The 20828-nt window shown below is 40.1% G+C and overlaps 1 protein-coding gene and 1 long non-coding RNA gene across 20 annotated transcripts in view; one reads left to right on the forward strand and one right to left on the reverse strand.

Annotated features, from left to right (window-relative positions):
• Positions 1-20828, reverse strand: part of TAFA5 (TAFA chemokine like family member 5) — a 592535-nt gene that overhangs the window by 220843 nt on the left and 350864 nt on the right. The gene's annotated exons all lie outside the window — the stretch shown is intronic.
• LOC140905295 (uncharacterized) overlaps positions 1-20828 on the forward strand; it is a 56134-nt gene that overhangs the window by 31456 nt on the left and 3850 nt on the right. The window contains exon 4 of the long non-coding RNA XR_012156811.1: positions 20722-20796. This is a non-coding gene — a long non-coding RNA (uncharacterized lncRNA). The remainder of the gene's footprint in view (positions 1-20721; positions 20797-20828) is intronic.

A 20828-nucleotide genomic window follows, 5' to 3' on the forward strand; every position in this document is an offset into this window, starting at 1 on the left:
CAATGCAGCACAGCTCATTTAGAAGTGAAATAGTGTACTTCAAGCAATACATTTTCTGTTTCCTCTTATTAGATCTATTGTATGCCAGTAGAACTGAGCCTTTGTTGTTCTCTTCGCAGAGAGATTTATATAACAGGACTCACCAAAGGAATGTTTTCTGGTTTGTGCCCATCTTATAGAAAAAAAAAGTTCACAATGAATTAAAGCTATTGAAGGGACCATTGTTTTGTTCTCTGATTGTACAGTGTCTTGCACAATGGGGCCTCATCTATGACTTGGGCTCCTAGAAGCTACCACAAAACAGATAATAAATAAAACAAAATAATATTTAGGACTTGAATCTTGCTACAAAATAATGGCCAAACTTTTCAGCTAGTGATTCTGGGTACCCAATATGAGTCACCATAAAGGGTCCCAATTTTCAGAGTGCGGGCATTCAGCAATTTCTGAAAATCAGGCTTGGGTGACCAACGCTTCTGGTTGGATATCTGAAGTTGCAGGTAACTTTGGAAAATGCTGGGTAATCTTTTATGGGCCAAATTATTGTGCTGGAGGTAATAAAGAGCTGAGTGAGCATGGCCACATTGTAACACTTATTCGGTGAGTGTGACACACTGCTCAGCTGGCTATATGTAGATCAGAAACTATGTCCTTGCCCCTTCCCACCCTCTTTGCAGTGTGTGGTTCAAAGGGGCAAAGTCAAGGATAGTGCCCACATCTTGAAGGAGCACAAAAGGAGGAGAGAGCTACTCCCATTCTTCCTCCTCCCCGCTGTCCTGCACAGGAATAATCTGACCATGCTCAATCTGCCATATCTTATATATCAGGAAAATGTATATAACTGAGTTAATACAGTGTATCTCTAGCTCAATATTTTATGAATAACTGCACTTCACACTCTGTCCTTTCTCTGGGAACACACACAGCATGTACCTGTCAGATAGATCTCGGGTTGTTTAGCAGGTGTTGCAAGTCATCCACAGTATGGTCAACCTCTCTAGAGTCTTTGTTCATAACCACCAGCCATCTGCTTTTTGGACTCTCCCATCTCCCCATTCTTTTAAGGCTACCTCTAAAGGGAATGGTGGCAGTAGTGGTTTGTCATCTAGTGAACACGTATCATACCACCTCCTTTTGTTTCCTTTTCTGTTGACAAAAGTAGATTCTTTTAATTGTAAATCACCTTGTCTCTTTTAAGATCGGCTTAATCTAGAAGAGCTCTTAAAGTGGTCTGATATTTTGGGATTATGTAAATATATCAGATTTGCAATTACAGATATTCATTTGGCAAATAAAAAATTACATGTCCAGCTCTCCCTAAGTAATAGAACAGTAATAGTTTCTAGTAATAGTTTCTAGTCTCCTCTCAGATCTCACAAAGCTCAGCAGAGTGAGACCTGATCTGTAATAGCAGTTATAACCTAACTATTTATCAAGTATCCAAAAGTGTGACAGGCATCTCAGGCAGTCCTTGCCCCCACGAGTTTACACTCTTTCACAGCAAAAAGAGTTAATGAAAGAAAGAATAAACAAAGTTATGGGAAAATATCTAAAATAACATTTTAATAAGATACTTACCAAACTTAGAAAGTTGAATATTTATTTATAAACATTTTTCCTGAAAAGCCTGGAAGGCACAGAAATATATATGAACAATGTTGATGTATGTGAAGGTTTGTTGGTTTTAAGAAAGTCCCTATAGAGAGTACCACATTCTTTTATGACAAGGAAGCATTTAAAGCTCACTTGTCCTATACCACTAGCACATACCATACAACTGATTACTCATATCCCTGAGCTCTAGTGATGTACACACTTTCCCTAAATGCAACATTTCCCTTTAAAGCATTGATCTGTGATGAAGGTAAGCTCACCATGATCCTTCACACAGTGCCAGCATTTATCTCAGAATTCCCTTTAATTTTGGTTCTTCATATCCATATAAGGACCTTGAATGAAGACTAAGCTTTCCACTCACCACATCCTTACTTGGCATTTTCTTTTTGTTTACCTAAGAAGTTAAGAGTGAACAGGTAACTTAAGTGGGTCTTTACTCAAGCTGAAGGATAGGCAACAATGAAGTTTAGAGGTCTTAGCTTTAATACTGATCTCTTTCAATCTGCAAAGAAAAGTACTTCCTCTCCCCAATTTAATTCTTTTTTGTTTTTTAAGTTAGTGATTGGTAGCCCAGAAGACATATCAAGAATCAAAATACTTTAATCTTCTTGTATGGCCACCCTCATCATAATATCTGATTACTTTACAGCAATGCCATAAAAGAAGAAAAAAAAATTGAAAAAGACTCTGGCTTTTTTCCCCCAGAATCAGATTTTAGCTTGCAGGAAGGGAAAAAAAGCTGCCAAAAACCATCCTCAATACTGTGTTCTATGATTGCAGAGGAAGAGGAAAGTATAGTTTCCCACAAAATAACTCAACATTGGTGGCAATTAACTAAAGGCAAGTCACTGGATTTAGTAGATAAATGACTGAAAGAGAAAATAAATTATGGTCTGTAGTGATAATAAAAAACAAAAAACACACACAATTTAAATAATAACAGACTCTCATATGGGATTGTACTTAACATATTCAAACCACTGTGTATAGATTTAGGCATAGTACTGTGTTGGGGCCGTGTGCAAATAATTTGCATAAACTGCTGTTCCCCTTTACACACACTCTCCCTGAACTGCTGCATCATGTATGTGTGGGTGAGGTGGGCGGGGGTCACTTCATCCTGACCCATCTGGAGTGAAATGCTACCCATGGTGAGCATCTTGGTAGAACTCTCTGCAGGGGCTACACCTATGGGCAGCCCTTATGCTGGCTGTTCAGGAGGAGAAAGGGTTCCCTATTTCCTTCTCAGATGGTACACTAGTGTAAAGGGTAACCACAATACACCCTGAGGGCTAGCTTCTGCTATCCTTACTCATAGTGAGTAATACCTCACTCGTTGACACATCTATTCAAAAAGTAAGAATCAGCTCATTGTGAACAAGGGTGTAAGAATTTGGCTATATCTACATAATTAAACCTCTGTGTGGTAGGTGAGTAAATACTGTCCCTATATAAAATATCTGCATATGTAATTTTTGTTAATTACTATTGCTTTAAAGACAAGAAAGCTCAATCATAGAGAGGCTGCCCAAGGCCACATACTGAGAGCATGATCCAACTTCCACTGAAGTCAGTTGTGTCTTTTCATTGATGTTGACAGCCCCTAAACTAGTAGCAAAACCAGGATTAAAACGATGATTATTCATCTGCGTGTTCTGGGAGCAAACAAACAGCTAAAAAAAAAAAGATCACACATGCTAAACAAGCATTAAATGTGTTGTTATTAATATGCACATGAGTCACTATAGAAGAGTCAATAGATAAGAACACTAGAAAACATTTAGATATATTGATATCAACAGCTATTCCAGCAAAATACTGAAAAGATTTTATTACTGATCACTGGATACAGTGCATTGTTATGATGTACAATTTAAGAGAATTTATGCTTCCACGAATGGCAGGATGAAGTCTCTTCTCAGCAGATAGAGTCCAGTGAATAATTACTTTAATTAAATTAACTAAGATCTCTGAATATTTTGGGGCTACATTAGGCCTTTACAGTATAGCTTGGAGTTAGGGCTGGTGGGCTGACATTTCTCCCCTGCCTCTGGGGGAGTCCCAAAAAGTACTATGTGTCTCAAAAAGTTCCTGGAGTATACTGAAGGGGTCATTTTGTTATACACCTTTATATTGCCATCCATTTCCCCCCCACCCGAGTCCAATGCATGTGGGGCCTGAGCCATTACACCTCATTATACTGGCAATGAGGGGCGATCAACAGGTTATCTCAAGTGCTTATATACAAATGCACAAAGCCTTGGAAACAAGCAGGGAGAACTGGAGGTCCTGGTGATGTCAAGGAACTATGACGTGATCGGAATAACAGAGACTTGGTGGGATAACTCATATGACTGGAGTACTGTCATGGATGGTTATAAACTGTTCAGGAAGGACAGGCAGGGCAGAAAAGGTGGGGGAGTAGCACTGTATGTAAGGGAGCAGTATGACTGCTCAGAGCTCCGGTACGAAACTGCAGAAAAACCTGAGTGTCTCTGGATTAAGTTTAGAAGTGTGTGCAACAAGAGTGATGTAGTGGTGGGAGTCTGCTATCGACCACCGGACCAGGGGGATGAGGTGGATGAGGCTTTCTTCCGGCAGCTCACAGAAGCTACTAGATCGCATGCCCTGATTCTCATGGGTGACTTTAATTTTCCTGATATCTGCTGGGAGAGCAATACAGCGGTGCATAGACAATCCAGGAAGTTTTTGGAAAGCGTAGGGGACAATTTCCTGGCGCAAGTGCTAGAGGAGCCAACTAGGGGGGGTGCTTTTCTTGACCTGCTGCTCACAAACCGGGTAGAATTAGTGGGGGAAGCAAAAGTGGATGGGAATCTGGGAGGCAGTGACCATGAGTTGGTTGAGTTCAGGATCCTGACGCAGGGAACAAAGGTAAGCAGCAGGATACGGACCCTGGACTTCAGGAAAGCAGACTTCGACTCCCTCAGGGAACGGATGGCCAGGATCCCCTGGGGGACTAACTTGAAGGGGAAAGGAGTCCAGGAGAGCTGGCTGTATTTCAAGGAATCCCTGTTGAGGTTACAGGGACAAACCATCCCGATGAGTCGAAAGAATAGTAAATATGGCAGGCGACCAACTTGGCTTAATGGTGAAATCCTAGCGGATCTTAAACATAAAAAAGAAGCTTACAAGAAGTGGAAGGTTGGACATATGACCAGGGAAGAGTATAAAAATATTGCTCGGGCATGTAGGAATGTTATCAGGAGGGCCAAATCGCACCTGGAGCTGCAGCTAGCCAGAGATGTCAAGAGTAACAAGAAGGGTTTCTTCAGGTATGTTGGCAACAAGAAGAAAGCCAAGGAATGTGTGGGCCCCTTACTGAATGAGGGAGGCAACCTAGTGACAGAGGATGTGGAAAAAGCTAATGTACTCAATGCTTTTTTTGCCTCTGTTTTCACTAACAAGGTCAGCTCCCAGACTGCTGCGCTGGGCATCACAAAATGCGGAAGAGATGGCCAGCCCTCTGTGGAGATAGAGGCGGTTAGGGACTATTTAGAAAAGCTGGACGTGCACAAGTCCATGGGGCCGGACGAGTTGCATCCGAGAGTGCTGAAGGAATTGGCGGCTGTGATTGCAGAGCCACTGGCCATTATCTTTGAAAACTCGTGGCGAACCGGGGAAGTCCCGGATGACTGGAAAAAGGCTAATGTAGTGCCAATCTTTAAAAAAGGGAAGAAGGAAGATCCTGGGAACTACAGGCCAGTCAGCCTCACCTCAGTCCCTGGAAAAATCATGGAGCAGGTCCTCAAAGAATCAATCCTGAAGCACTTGCATGAGAGGAAAGTGATCAGGAACAGCCAGCATGGATTCACCAAGGGAAGGTCATGCCTGACTAATCTAATCGCCTTTTATGATGAGATTACTGGTTCTGTGGATGAAGGGAAAGCAGTGGATGTATTGTTTCTTGACTTTAGCAAAGCTTTTGACACGGTCTCCCATAGTATTCTTGTCAGCAAGTTAAGGAAGTATGGGCTGGATGAATGCACTATAAGGTGGGTAGAAAGCTGGCTAAATTGTCGGGCTCAACGGGTAGTGATCAATGGCTCCATGTCTAGTTGGCAGCCGGTATCAAGTGGAGTGCCCCAAGGGTCGGTCCTGGGGCCGGTTTTATTCAATATCTTCATAAATGATCTGGAGGATGGTGTGGATTGCACTCTCAGCAAATTTGCGGATGATACTAAACTGGGAGGAGTGGTAGATACGCTGGAGGGGAGGGATAGGATACAGAAGGACCTAGACCAATTGGAAGATTGGGCCAAAAGGAATCTGATGAGGTTCAATAAGGATAAGTGCAGGGTCCTGCACTTAGGACGGAAGAACCCAATGCACAGCTACAGACTAGGGACCGAATGGCTAGGCAGCAGTTCTGCAGAAAAGGACCTAGGGGTGACAGTGGACGAGAAGCTGGATATGAGTCAGCAGTGTGCCCTTGTTGCCAAGAAGGCCAATGGCATTTTGGGATGTATAAGTAGGGGCATAGCGAGCAGATCGAGGGACGTGATCGTTCCCCTCTATTCGACATTGGTGAGGCCTCATCTGGAGTACTGTGTGCAGTTTTGGGCCCCACACTTCAAGAAGGATGTGGATAAATTGGAGAGAGTCCAGCGAAGGGCAACAAAAATGATTAGGGGTCTGGAACACATGAGTTATGAGGAGAGGCTGAGGGAGCTGGGATTGTTTAGCCTGCAGAAGAGAAGAATGAGGGGGGATTTGATAGCTGCTTTCAACTACCTGAAAGGGGGTTCCAAAGAGGATGGCTCTAGACTGTTCTCAATGGTAGCAGATGACAGAACGAGGAGTAATGGTCTCAAGTTGCAGTGGGGGAGGTTTAGATTGGATATTAGGAAAAACTTTTTCACTAAGAGGGTGGTGAAACACTGGAATGCGTTACCTAGGGAGGTGGTAGAATCTCCTTCCTTAGAGGTTTTTAAGGTCAGGCTTGACAAAGCCCTGGCTGGGATGATTTAACTGGGAATTGGTCCTGCTTCGAGCAGGGGGTTGGACTAGATGACCTTCTGGGGTCCCTTCCAACCCTGATATTCTATGATTCTATGATTCTCTCTGCCTACTTCATCCTGTGTGTGTGTGGGGGAGGAAGCATCTTGGTTTCAGCCCTGGAGACATCATTCGTGGTGCCCTAAAGTAGGTCATAGAAGAGGTGGAGGTATGAAGGGACAAGTCCTTACTTTCAGCTGTGCCCCTGCACAATCTACCCCTAGGCACTTTACCTACAGTAAGAAACAACCTAATATCCACATTTTACTGACACAGGCATGTACTATGATTCACTATGTGACCCACTTTGCCTCAGCAAGAGACAGACTTGCTGGTGCTACACTGGCTGTCTGCTCCCTGTCACCCCAAGCCCATTAGCCATCCAAACAATATCCTCATTGTAGCCAACCCCTACTTTTCCTTGCAGTGAACCTTAGCACCCCAGTTCCCAAGCTTCTCCACAGCATCACCTGTAGTGTCCAGCCCCTGTCACTGGACACTCACAGTAATTACCACGTTCGCTATTCCCAAGGAAACAGCATATACACAGCTTGATGGTACAACTCAGGTTCTTTATAACACCACAGCACAGAGATGTATTGATAGTGAAACAATCATGCATTTATTATCAAAGATAAAGATTTAAGAGATACTGAGAAAGAATAATGGAAACAGAAATGGTTACATGTGAAACAAAAGGTATAACATGCCCCTTAGAGTTCACACTGTAATAGGCTAAAATTCTTGTCTAAAGCAGTTTCTCACTTCATTGCAGTATTTCTAATCAGGGCAGTTTAGGATCCTACTTTCATTAATATAATTGTTGACTTCCTCAAGTGCAGGATAAAACAGAGGTCCTTTTGCCTCCCTTTTATACTCCAAAGTTTATTGTCTTTGCACCCCACAGACAGGACAGGTTTAGTTTCCAAGTGTCTTCCCAGGTTAATCTGGAATGCACATGTAGCTCCTATTATGTTTGGCTCACACCGTGTAATTGCAAAACAGAAAAACAAAAAGTCCTGATCCCGAATTCAGATCCGTGTGACTGGATCCCAGTACAGCATCCTGTTTAAGTCTTAATGGTTTTGGTCCAAGTGTCTCCCTATGCAGATGGGATTGCAAGGTTGGGGAGGGAGAATGGGAGAAAGAAAAGAAAACCTCTTAACGATGAGAAAAACCCGAAATCAGAGACAAAGATGTTTTATAATCAGCTCCCAACATATTCTGTCCACTAGACCATGTGTCTCTTGTTGGAAAAATCAAATCTTCAGTATCAGTTAGTATTAGAAGTAAAACTGAGATCCCCCAGGCTGGACTACATTAGTATTACATGTGTATGACTGCATGCTACTAGATGGAATATCAAACCTACTCCAGTGTTGCTTTCTAGTGTTTGAGACACAAAGAGGCTCGCGACCCGCAGAGTGCTACAACAATTGGAAATTCTCCATTAGCTCGAGTGTAAGCTATTCCAGAAAAATTCTATTCATAGAAATAAGGATGAAACCAACAGGGCTCAATAGGAATTTAATACGGTTCTATAGAAATCATTAAAAAACCCTATGGCATTTAGCAGGGAATATCATTTCTATAGGTTTTTAACCCTCATACAGAATTCTAAAATAGGGATGCCTGGTTCCTCTGCTGACATTGCTGAGCTACAGAAAAGAGATAGTGCTTCCCAAACACAGTTCTGCTAAGCAGGGTAAATAATACATGCATGGGGTTGGCCATCATAGGGGGACATTAAGTGAGAATGGAAAATGTGCTAGACTAGTTTAATTGAGTTAGTAGTGCTGGCTGAATAGTATTCAACAAATACATAAATCAAGGAATGTCACCATTTTTAATCTAATTTATTTGATCTCTGTTGTATTTGTCTAGTTCCAGAAGTTTGTTAAATATCCCCAATACTTTTATCTAACACAATCTGATGGAAACAATGGAAATGATTCTACCAGACACTTAAGAAACACCACTCCAGCATGCTTAATGGAAACCTGATCCTGCAAATCCTTACTCTCAGGAGTAGCAAGGAGTCCCAAAGCCTGTCCTTATGAGTAAAGGTTTGCAGGTTTGGACCCTCTATTACATGTTTATTACTCTTCAGATTCTCATTTCACAATGCTTATGGGATTGGGGTTAGGCCTTGGGAAACCTGGTTTATAATAAATATTGTTTTTAGACTATGAAAAATAAGTGATTGCTTAAAAAGATTAAAATTTCCCTGAGCCTATGGATTTCTTGCCAAATGTTATTATACATACAGTTATTTATCTGGAAGTCTTATGATAAGTCTTATGGTATTTTCTTTACTCCTTTGCATCTCTTCTAAACTGTGGACTTTATGGCAATGAGTTGATCAAGACCTATTATAGGCTATAATCTATTCTCAATAGTTCACAGTTTAAGAGCAAAGGATAAAGAAAGAAAAAAAGGCTAAGAATAGCAGAAGGTATTAATAAAAGATCATTTTTTAAAAGAGATCTAGGAATACAACTGTTTTTTTTTAAACCATACCTGTTTTTAATGATATATTTTGTCACAGCTACTGGATGAACTATATCTCTGACTCCACCTGAGTGTTTTAAAATACACTTCACCCCTACAGGAGTTGCACATCTTTGTAGTATTAGTGCTATAAATGAGAAGTGTTCATTTACCATGCAGAGGAGAAGACACCCAATGAACTATTTAGCTTTACATTTTATGAAGGTTAAAGAACTCAGAATACTGGAAACTGCAACTCCCTGTTTATCTGTATTCTACCTCTGTATATGGGAAAGGGTGAGCTCTCTCAGTACACTTAATATCATTACCCTATAGGTGTCCTGAATGCACCTATAAAATAAATCAGCCTGTCTCCTGGCTGGGACCTAGCCTCTCCTGCCAAAAGTCTGCCAGTTTAGCTGAATAATTCATGATGCTTCATGATGTCAGCTATTGTCCACAAGAGACAAGCAGACTCATTTTTCTTACATCCAGAAATTAGACTCAAAATGTGAGCCAACAGAAGAAAAATAAATGATTTTACTCCACAATCCAAATGAGTGTCAAACCCAGCTGGTAACAAAAGATGTTGGTATTCATGTGGAGCTGAGTCTGAAGGTAAGACAGCTCAGATGGAACTGGTGAGAGTCAATGAAAGTGATATTGAGGAGGGTTTTTTTATTTCAATCTTTTCAGGAAGAGGAAGTAAAGTTAAAGGTGAGAGGAGGAGGATCAAGGAATTTTGTAACCCACTTGGAATGAACAAATCCTACTTTAATTCACATTATGGTATTTGTCTAGTGTGGTTGCATTAAACTTTACTAAACTTGTCAAACCCTTTCATAGGACTGAAATGAATATGAAGATTAGTTACAGGCCAAAAGACTGTGGCAATGACCTATCTTGGCTGACAATTAGATCTGATTCTTAGTGAATTATTGCTCTATATGCTTATGCAATCTTCTTTTTTGTTGTATTACAACGTTTGGTGCCCCAGACAACTGGAGTCTTTTGCACATGGTTACATTTGGCAATGAGTGTATGTGGTAAGGTGGAGTAGTGTAATGTCACCAGGAATATCAGTGTAGACAGGACTGAATAACTCAGTGTTTAAGGTGGTAGGCTGTGACTTTGGAGACACATTCCATACTCTGCCACAGACTTCTTGTATGACTTTGGACAAGCCACGTTTGGCCCAGATCTACAAAAGTATTTAGGCTCCTAACTTCTTCCATTGACTTCAGTGGTCATTGGATCAGACCCAAATACAGGATTTTCCTGGTGAAACAGAAGCATGCAGAGTTCTTGCAGGACAATCACTGTGCCCAGTTTTGAAACTCTGTCCTTACAACTTTTTCCTTTTTAAAATGCAAAAGAAAATTATAATAAATAATAGAAATACCATGTATTATTTAAAAGGCTTCCATGTTCAAAAATCCATTCTATATATTTCTTTCGTGTTCTCAGATCCAAAGTTTTAACTGATTAAAAAGCAAGATATGATTAGTTAATTAGATATACAGCAATCAAGGATTAAACATCTGTCTCCACATTTCCTCCTCAAGAATATTTTATGCGACATAAAAAGATATTAAGAAGAGCATACTTTAGATCACTGTACTGAGTGTTCAATCTATTTTTGTTTTCTTTGGCTCTATAATAAACTGGTGTTTGACAGCACACTTTTTATCACTGTTTGACTTTACACCTGTCAGAGTTAATGTCATCTACCATAATGTGGTGCAATATTAAAGAAAAAATAACGACAAACACTTTAATCATGGGTGATATACTACACTGTCTGGGATCAACCACGTGCCTTCTGGGGAAGAGTGAGCTTTTCCACAACCATTCTGATAGCTCTGTCAGGAAAACTGTCAACATTAGTGGTTCACAAGTGGCAATTATCAAAGAGCTCCTTTTTTTGGTAGGAGCACAATACATTCCATTAATATCAGATTTTCTTGGGCAAACCTTGTTGAATACATAAACATTTATTGTTATCCTGTGATTGCAGTTTAAGGGATTTTGGGACTATCCTGCCCCTAACATGAGACTGGCTGAGCCTTTTGCTGAGTTACAAGATCCAAGTGAATAAGCCTCTCACCAGCCTAAAGGAAAGAGTATCTTTTTCCCCTCCCTTTCACGGTGAACAACTGTGCCAGAAATTTTGATTTTAAGACACAAAAAACCCTGATGAATTTCCTTATTGCCAGTGCTACTATATTTTCCTCTTTCTTTTCTCGCTGATTATCTCTTTACACTCTTCACAGTTATCTCATTTTTTCTTCTGTTCACATCCACCTTTACAGTTACTCCCATTCGCTGTTCTTGTTCCACAGGTTTTCTCACCCTTTCCCTCCTGTCTCTGCTGCTTCCTTTTTCTACTTTTCTTTCCAATTTCCCCTTCCCTTACCTACATTCGTCATCCCTCACTTCTTCACTACTCCCTTTTCTCCTCTCCTCATCCTGCCCTCTCCACTTTCAAAACACTGCCAGAGGGACAGTATAGAAACAGCCAAAGGATGCTCATAGAATATCCTACAAATACTGGACACATCAGTTGAACTCTGCATCATTTTAATAAATGCTAATAGGTGAGACAGTGTCCAGTCAATCTCCATGATAAAATGTTTCACCTGTGGTGTCGTAGGAATGATCTTGATTGGACAACTTTAATAGCGTCAACAGAAGCTTAATTCACTACCTCTTCCTCTCATTTCTAGCCTTACATCTTTCAAAGAATACTCAGCCTTATCATAAATTTCTGAGCTTTTCAGGGACTCCTGCTTCCAAATACTCAGTGTCATACTTCAGCTCCAGCAAGTCAGGCCGACCTAGCAATGATTCAAATACACATTTTCACAATGAACCTTAGTCAGGCTTCCCGCCCACAGAAGTGGGTAATGTAACTGGATTTAATCCACTATTGAATACCTACTCAAACCATGAAATTCTACTCAGTTGAGAAACCTATTAATGCAACTTTGCTAAGAGGCGATTTTCAAATTGTTAGGGAGGTAAGAGATTCAAGATGAATCACTTAAAATAAAAGCTGAGCTCTGTGCAACTTTTCTGTAATTATCTGGTTAAAAAAAAAACATTGGCATTATGATAAGGGCAGCCGATTCAATGGAGAATATGTAAAGAGAGAATTAATATAAATATTTCATTGTCTCTTCTTCAGTTATCCCTTGATGCAAGTATGGTATCTGCCAAGGGGGTTCATTGGTGGGTTTTCAAGTGGCTGAGGAGCCCAATTCATGCCCTGCAGATTTTCCCACAGAAGTGACAGGTATAATCTTGGAGGAGACATAGCTGTTGGCTCGACTGTTGTGCCATTTCTTTCCTCTTTTGTCACTTCTCTGGCTCATGAGCGTGTCTGTTCTCCTCAAAGTGAATGCAGTGGCGCCACACCATACACCACGCCACAGCTCACTTTGATTTTACTGTAGCCAGCTCCACAAATGTGGAGGGAATGAAACTTGTAATAATCTGATCTGTTTTCCACACAAATATACTGAATGAAAATTATCTGTGCCACTTCCACTTTGTGGGACATTATAGCACATAGTTCAGATTCTAATAACAGAAATTCTAACTTTAGGTGTATGGTGTATCTGATTAAAAGAGTTTGAATAGCCATATTATGGAATTTGTATTACACAAGAAAACAGTTCAGATGGTTTTGTTTTCAATCAGATGGTTCAGATTTTAGGCATCTGCATTAAATTAAATAGACTCAGTATCAGAATGAGTAAAGATGGTACTGTATCAAGTCCAGTGAAATTGCTGCTTTCTGACACAATGCATAATAATCTCGTCCTCAATGAGAAGCTCAGAAATGTTAACATTCATACCTTGTAGCAAGTGTCATCAGTGTTGTGGTAAAAATAATAGCATTTCTGCAGACTTCAAAAAGAAATTGGTTAAATAGGATTTTGTACTCTCTCTTTTTTCTTCACAATTCAACTCCATTTATGTGGCACCTCTGGCAAAGGTTAGATGAGACGTAGATTTGATTAAATGGCTCCAGCTGCTTTGCTGACTTTGTTTGTGTTACAGCCCTTGACAATAAAAGAAGCAGGGTGCATTCTATATCACATTCAAGCGCTATAAGAGGTTACATGTGTGTTAATCTGGACAATGCTAAGGGGGCAATACTATGTTGTAGAGAGGGACTTCCTTATGCTGGATTTATAGCAAATTCCTTCCTCCCTCTCTGAACTCCCCAGAGTCCTTTCTTAAATAACCCGAGTGACATTTCTGAAAATCATTGCAGTTTCAGAGTGACATTTCACTCTGACCGATGATTCATTTGACTAAGTAAATTCTTCCCAAATCATTAATAAAATCCAGCCCTGTTATCAAATGTATTAAACCTTAAGAAGCCATTTTTATTCATTCCTGACTGACTGGCTGTGACAATTTAAAGTTCACTGTGCTTGCAGCCACCTGCTTTCACAAGCACAGTAAGTGTAGATGCTTTAAATGGACTTTAGAAAACTAAATACAGCATGGCTGGACATGAAATAGAGATGTTTTCCATGGGGTTTAAAAATGAGTAGTGCAGGCAGAAAGTGTACTAGAGCGCTATTGAGAACAGGTGCTGTATATACTGCCACTGCATTTTCAAAATTTGTCAGGTCTACATGTCTTTGTTTTACAATGGCACTGACAATTCTATTCATAATTCTATTCACAATCTTTATTTCCTCACCCTTCTCGGTTTGTTATAACACCTTAGAGGATTTAAAATGAAATGTATGACATTTATCAAGTGTTTTATTTTACTGTTCCTTCCTTCTCATGCTTCAGAAGCAAAATGTCTGGTTTTGTTGAGTTCTTGACTGTGCACCAGTATCATGTTATCAATACCAGTAATGCTAAAAGAATGTGAATGGGACAGGAAACCCAGCTGCATCCCAATAGAATCCTGATAAAGATAGAGTTGTAATCAACTAAAGATAGACAGGAACTATAATGACAATCATCTACAGTAGCATATTGCAGTAAATGGTGATCAGTTCTAATGGTTATATGATGCTTTATGGATTTCTGTCCTTAAATACAATATATTATTAAATCATAGAAATGTAGGGCTAGACAAGACCCCCAAAAGTCATTAAGTCCAGCCCCTTGTGCTGTGGAAGGACAAAGTAAACCTAGACCATCCCTGACAGGTGTTTGTCTGACTTCTTTTCAATGATGGGGACTCCATTACTTCCTTTGGAAGTCTATTTCAGAACTTAACTCCCTTATAGTTAGAAAGTTTTCCCTAATATCTAACCTAAATCTCCCCTGTTGCAGATTGATCCCATTGCTTTTTGTCCTACCTTCAGTGAACATGGAGAACAATTGATCACCAGCCTCTTGATAACAGCCCTTCAAATATTGGAAGAGTGCTATCAGGTCACCCTTTTGTCTCCTTTTCTCAAGACCAAACATGCCCAGTTTTTTTAACCTTTCCTCATAGGTCACGTTTTCTAAATCTTTTATCACTTTTGTTGCTCTCCTCCAGACTTTTTCCAATTTGTCCACATCCTTCCTAAATTGTGGTGCCCAGAACTGGACACAGTGCTCCAGCTGGGGCCTCACCAGTGCCACATAGAGCGGAACAATTACCTCCTGTGTCTTACATACAATACTTCTGTTAATACATCAGCATGTGGTTTCACAGTTTTTATTCCCATATTTTGGTAGAAGTGCAACCTCCTGCTTTGCACATCTATATCACAATTAAATAATATTAATTTTCTTACTTTCTCATGTCCTACACTACATTGCCAAACACTAAAACTATAATAAAACATTTTAAGAATATGATGCAACTGATGCATATGTTCTATTCTAATTAGCATGAATAGGCGCTGAGCACACATATCCAGGGGGGAAATAAAATGTATGAGTAATAGTTGTGCTCTATATTAAACGTATAATTAATTCTTCACACAAATAATCAAGAAAGTAAAAAGGCTTTAAAAACAGTGGAAAACAAAAGAAATAAGAAAATAATACTAAGTGGTCGTTTTTTTTCCCTTTCAAATAAAATAACACAGGTACCAGTATAACCTCATCCATCAAAAACTCCTGCTCATTTTGATTGCCGAACACTGATAACTCATTGATAAATGGCTATAATCTCCCAAGTAGTGAACTGCAGTAATATGATTGCAGTAATAATCAATATTATCAGCAAATCACAACTTCAAATAATCATTCTATGCCTAGATTTATGGCAGTATGATAATATTCTAGCAACTGATAGCTATGCAGATCATTCCATTTTTTTCAAAGGACACACCATTTATCCATCATTAACAACATTATAATGACCGCTTCCATCAGGAAAGCTCTACAAACTGAAAAAAAACGCTGAGAGACTTCAAATATTTATTTTATGGGTGACATTTTTGCATATTTTTGAATAATTTCCCTTTGCTGTGGTGTTTTGCTTGTTTTTTTTAACACTCATAAGAGGAAGAGAGGTAGCCCTGCCAGCACAACCAACAACCAGCGAAGTCTATCAACACAGTCATGGGCCAAATCACTCCATCCTGCAGCAAAGAGCATGAAAAGGAATTAGGTAGCGAGACCCTTCTTCTTCCCACACATGGATTTAGTATCCCACAGAGGATCTGGGGACCTGAAAGGACAACATCCATGCCTTCTCCTCCCACACCGCTCTGCCTGGAAAGGAAAGATGTGTGCACAAAAGGTCCCCACAGTATAGATCTAATCATATAAAGGGCCTACTCCTGTTTTCAAAGTCAATGGCAAACTCCCATTGAGTTCAGTGGGAGTAATATCTGGCCTGTAATCACAGCCTATCACATATTTAGAGATACTGTTCAGTAACTTCATCAACATTAACATCGATGACTGTTTTATGGAGGCATCCTAAGATTCCAAGGTCACCATGATCAACCATGGGACTAGCCATAAGGTTGGTCACATGCTTTATCTAATGTTTGGGTTAGAACTGGAAGTAGCATAAGTGAAAATTTTGTATCATTCCCAAACTAGTCATTACCTCTAGAGATACAAGACTGAAGTGAAGTTCCGCTTATCCTGTTGGGGCAAGGGACATGTTTTTTTTTTCCCTCAAATGTTAATGGAAGACTATCACTTCCATACGGAACTGAGAAACAATAATGTTCTGACAGACCACTCCATCAATTGGTTGGTAGTACTTCAACATGATTGTTTCTCCTCAGCTATTCATTATCATATTTATTTATTTATATTATTGCGGTGCATATTAGCCCTGGTTATAGCCCTGGTGCTAGGTAGAGTACAAATGAAGGGGCCATTAAAAATCCTCTTTCCCAGCTTTGTCCTCAGAGTTCATCATGGTTTACAGATTAACTGCGAGAACAGAAGTGGAAAGAAAGAGATGGAGCAATGGTAGCAGAAGTCTACAGCTGACTCTGTTTTTTCAAATCTCAAGACATGGTTGTGTGTGGGAGGCAAAAAAATGTTTTGGGTTTTTTTTGTCTGACACAAGCACCCAAACAAATCTCAAACATGGATTTTTGTTTCAGTAGTGAACAACCTGGTTAATGCAAGCTCTCTCTATTCAGTGGCAGACACAAGTCCATCCCCTTGTGAGATAATTTTCTGGTCTTGGGGAAGCTTACTGGATTTTTATTTTTAAATTGGAAATGTCTTTAAAAATCTCTTCTTCTTTTTTTTGGATTTTAATAGATGAAATGGAGTTTGGTTCTTTATCTCTTTTTCCCTTCCTAAATAAAAAAATATGCAACAATAATATTGATAGAGACAACCTTCCAGGTGCTAGGTGGGATGAGCAATAAAGAAATGGAAGGAGCAGCTGTTGCACCAGAATGTTGTCCTGATGGTTACATTTTGACATAGACCAGACATCTGATGCATATATTTGTCCCAGGTCTGAAGTGTGGAAGGCAAAGACTTGGGGATCCAGGAGAGATCACAGAACTGTTGTCACCAATCCTGAAAACTGCAAAGTACTCCTGATTGTCTTTCAGCATGTTTTCTTAAAAGACAGAAGCACTAAGGTAGTGACATAAATCTGGGAGTACAGGCCTCGGTCAAATAGACTGAAATCCAATTAGTTATCCAGCTATACAGTCAGAAGGGGACTGAATGATGCAATAGCGTCAATTTAGGAACGCAGGCCTGAAGCACAAACAGGAGACACCGTGATGGCACAGATTCTTACAGGGAGGTTTTCTTAGGAAACAAGAGATTGTTGTGTAATAGAGACAGGGCTTGAAATATTTACCCACTATCTAATCATCAGAGGACTAAAAAACCAGTCAAAGGTGCAAATAATGGATATATCAATCCCCTGTGGCCACACCTCCAAAACACACACTGTACAATTACAGCAACAGAACATATGCAACATATCATGAGTATTGATTGACATTGTCAATGTCTTATTTTTAGATATGCTGAGTACCCACATGCCCAATTGAAGTTATTGGGTGCAGCAGGTGCTCAGAGCCTCTGAAAATTAGGTTTCAGCTTTCTATAATTTTTTTTCCAAAACGTTTACTACATTTCTCTTGCTTTTATGATAACACTTCCTTTCCTGCCTTCAGTGACTCATTCTTTTCTTTCCTAAAATAGATTACGGCACCTATTGTCCTGCATTGTTTACAGTGTATGTTTCCTCTGATCCTTGTCGCTCCCTCCAACCTATGTTCTCTCTACATCTTTCCCTACATTGTGTTCTCTGCCACCTCCCCTACGCTTCCTCTCTCCTTTCTTCTCCCAGTTATCCTCCAAAATCTGCATCTCTCAAAACCAGGCATCTCTCAAAAGTTCTCTCCAGTCTCAACCTTTCTTTCTTCCACACTCACACACATTCAGCCAACTAATCACCATCTCACAAACAGCACACTGTACTTGAAGCTGCCTCAGGGGGCCCATCTTCAGCTTCACAAAGTAAATTTGGTAATGATTTGACACCCATATGCTCTATCACATGTAAAATTAAGAACAACTTATCCAAATTCACAATTACTTTGCTTTGTTAATATGTGTAGACAATCTCAAGTTATCTACTGGCAAATGAACTCCCTTAGATATATTTTACATACCTATCTCTCTGAACTCTTCCTAAGAGCAACTTGAACATCATTGAAGCAAAGTAAGGACATATGATGATTGACATACCAATGATTCTTCTCCTGAAGGAGTTTGTACTTGGGCATACAAATGTGAAATAAATCAAATTAGCATGCTAAGGAAATTAATACTAATATAAATAGACTGCTGAATAGTCCCAGAGAGCTAATTCCCAGCAAGGGTAATTTTAATTCTGTTTTTATTTATGAAAATGAATTCTATCGGAGCTCCATTTGCTAAAAATGCCCACACCCCTAGACTATGCCTAAAGACAGAGACATTATATATGTTGCAAATCCAACTATTTCAAGAATTGTTGCTGATAGTTACTGTAAAGGTGGCAAGACTACAACATAATGAGAACAATTTGGAATTTAATTTGATTAAATGTATACTCTACATAATATTTAACCCCATATTTTCCACATATCATTTCATTAGAGTCTCTCATCTTGTTCTCTGCTAATCAGCAGCCACAACTGATGTTCATAGCAAATTAACAGTTCTGATATCACCTTTCAAAGTTTCAAAGAATTTGCACCAAACCACCTTATTGTAACACTAATTCAGTAAAACAAGCCCTTAGGCATAAAAATAAAATGAAAAATATGAGTGCCATAACAGTTCCAGCAGTAATGGGATATGGCGACATCTATAATCATAGAATCAGAGAATATCAGGGTTGGAAGGGACCTCAGGAGGTCATCTAGTCCAACCCCCTGCTCAAAGCAGAACCTATCCCCAATTCAATCATCCCAGCCAGGGCTTTGTCAAGCCTGACCTTAAAAACTTCTAAGGAAGGAGATTCCACCACCTCCCTAGGTATCGCATTCCAGTGTTTCACCACCCTTCTAGTGAAAATGTTTTTCCTAATATCCAACCTAAATCTCCCCCACTGCAACTTGAGACCATTATTCCTTGTTCTGTCATGTGCTACCACTGAGAACAGTCTAGAGCCATCCTCTTTGGAACCCCCTTTCAGGTAGTTGAAAGCAGCTATCAAATCCCCCCTCATTCTTCTCTTCTGAAGACTAAACAATCCCAGTTCCCTCAGCCTCTCCTCATAAGTCATGTGTTCCAGTTCCCTAATCATTTTTGTTGCCCTCCGCTGGACTCTCCAATTTTTCCACATCCTTCTTGTAGTGTGGGGCCCAAAACTGGACACAGGACTCCAGATGAGGCCTCACCAGTGTCAAATAGAGGGGGGCGATCACGTCCCTCGATCTGCTGGCAATGCCCCTATTTATACAGCCCAAAATGCCATTGGCCTTCTTGGCAACAAGGGCACACTGTTGACTCATATCCAGCTTCTCATCCACTCTAATACCTAGGTCCTTTTCTGCAGAACTGCTGCCGAGCCATTCGGTCCCTAGACTGTAGTGGTGCATTGGATTCTTCCATCCTAAGTGCAGGACTCTGCACTTGTCCTTGTTGAACCTCATCAGGTTTCTTTTGGCCCAATCCTCCAATTTGTCTAGGTCCCTCTGTATCCTATCCCTACCCTCCAACGTATCTACCTCTCCTCCCAGTTTAGTGTCATCTGCAAACTTGCTGAGGGTGCAATCCACACCATCCTCCAGATCATTTATGAAGATATTGAACAAAACCGGCCCCAGGACCGAACCTTGGGGCACTCCACTTGATACCGGCTGCCAACTAGACATGGAGCCATTGATCACTACCCGTTGAGCCCGACAATCTTGCCAGCTTTCTATCCACCTTATAGTCCATTCATCCCGCCCATACTTCTTTAAATTGCTGGCAAGAATACTGTGGGAGACAGTGTCAAAAGCTTTGCTAAAGTCATGGAACAATATAATGCCTACACAAAGGCATTTCTTTCTCTTGCTCTTAGAGTCACAATACTGTGTCTTTAAAATAAAGTTAGTGAAGCAAGATAATTAATGGTAAAAAAAAATGAAAATGCCACAGGATCTAAGGAAATGAAGGTTTTGTAAAGAACTCCAACAACTAGCGATCTTTTGTTGCAGAATATGTTTCAGTGTTCCATTTATCCAAAAGCCTCATTTCTTTAGTCCCACACAGTCTCTGGAGTGTTATTTTAAACCCCTCCATAAAAAAAACCCACATTAATTCCTTTTTATTCCCATCAGCTTGCCTCAGATAAGACAGCGTGCCACATTAGAGAGCTTATATCTGAAATCATTCAGGCTAGGAGCACAAATGTACAGAGTCTATAATTTACACAGGCTTCCAAGACTGAGAGGTGCTGTACACCTCTGCCGCTGGCTGAAAATCCTATATTATTAGCCTATTCTAGTATGATTTAAAACATGAGAAATACTCCCTGCTTGAAAATACCAGAGCTACAATGATTCCACTTTTTGAGGAAATATCAGATACCAAATTCTTGGATAACGGGTCTGGATCCTGATAGCCAAACTGGTCACAATCTCATGTTAACTTGCTATCACGTGTACTATTGTGATGCCTCACAGACAGTCTGATATATTTTTCCAGACCACCTGCAAACCTCTTAAGGCTTACAACCATTTAAAGCCTTCCTGAAGAGATCCTACTGCGAAAAGCAAAAAGGTAAAACAGAAATCAGAATGTGCAACTGTTAA

Source organism: Lepidochelys kempii, chromosome 1 (genome assembly GCF_965140265.1).
Source record: "Lepidochelys kempii isolate rLepKem1 chromosome 1, rLepKem1.hap2, whole genome shotgun sequence".
NCBI lineage: Eukaryota > Metazoa > Chordata > Testudines > Cheloniidae > Lepidochelys > Lepidochelys kempii.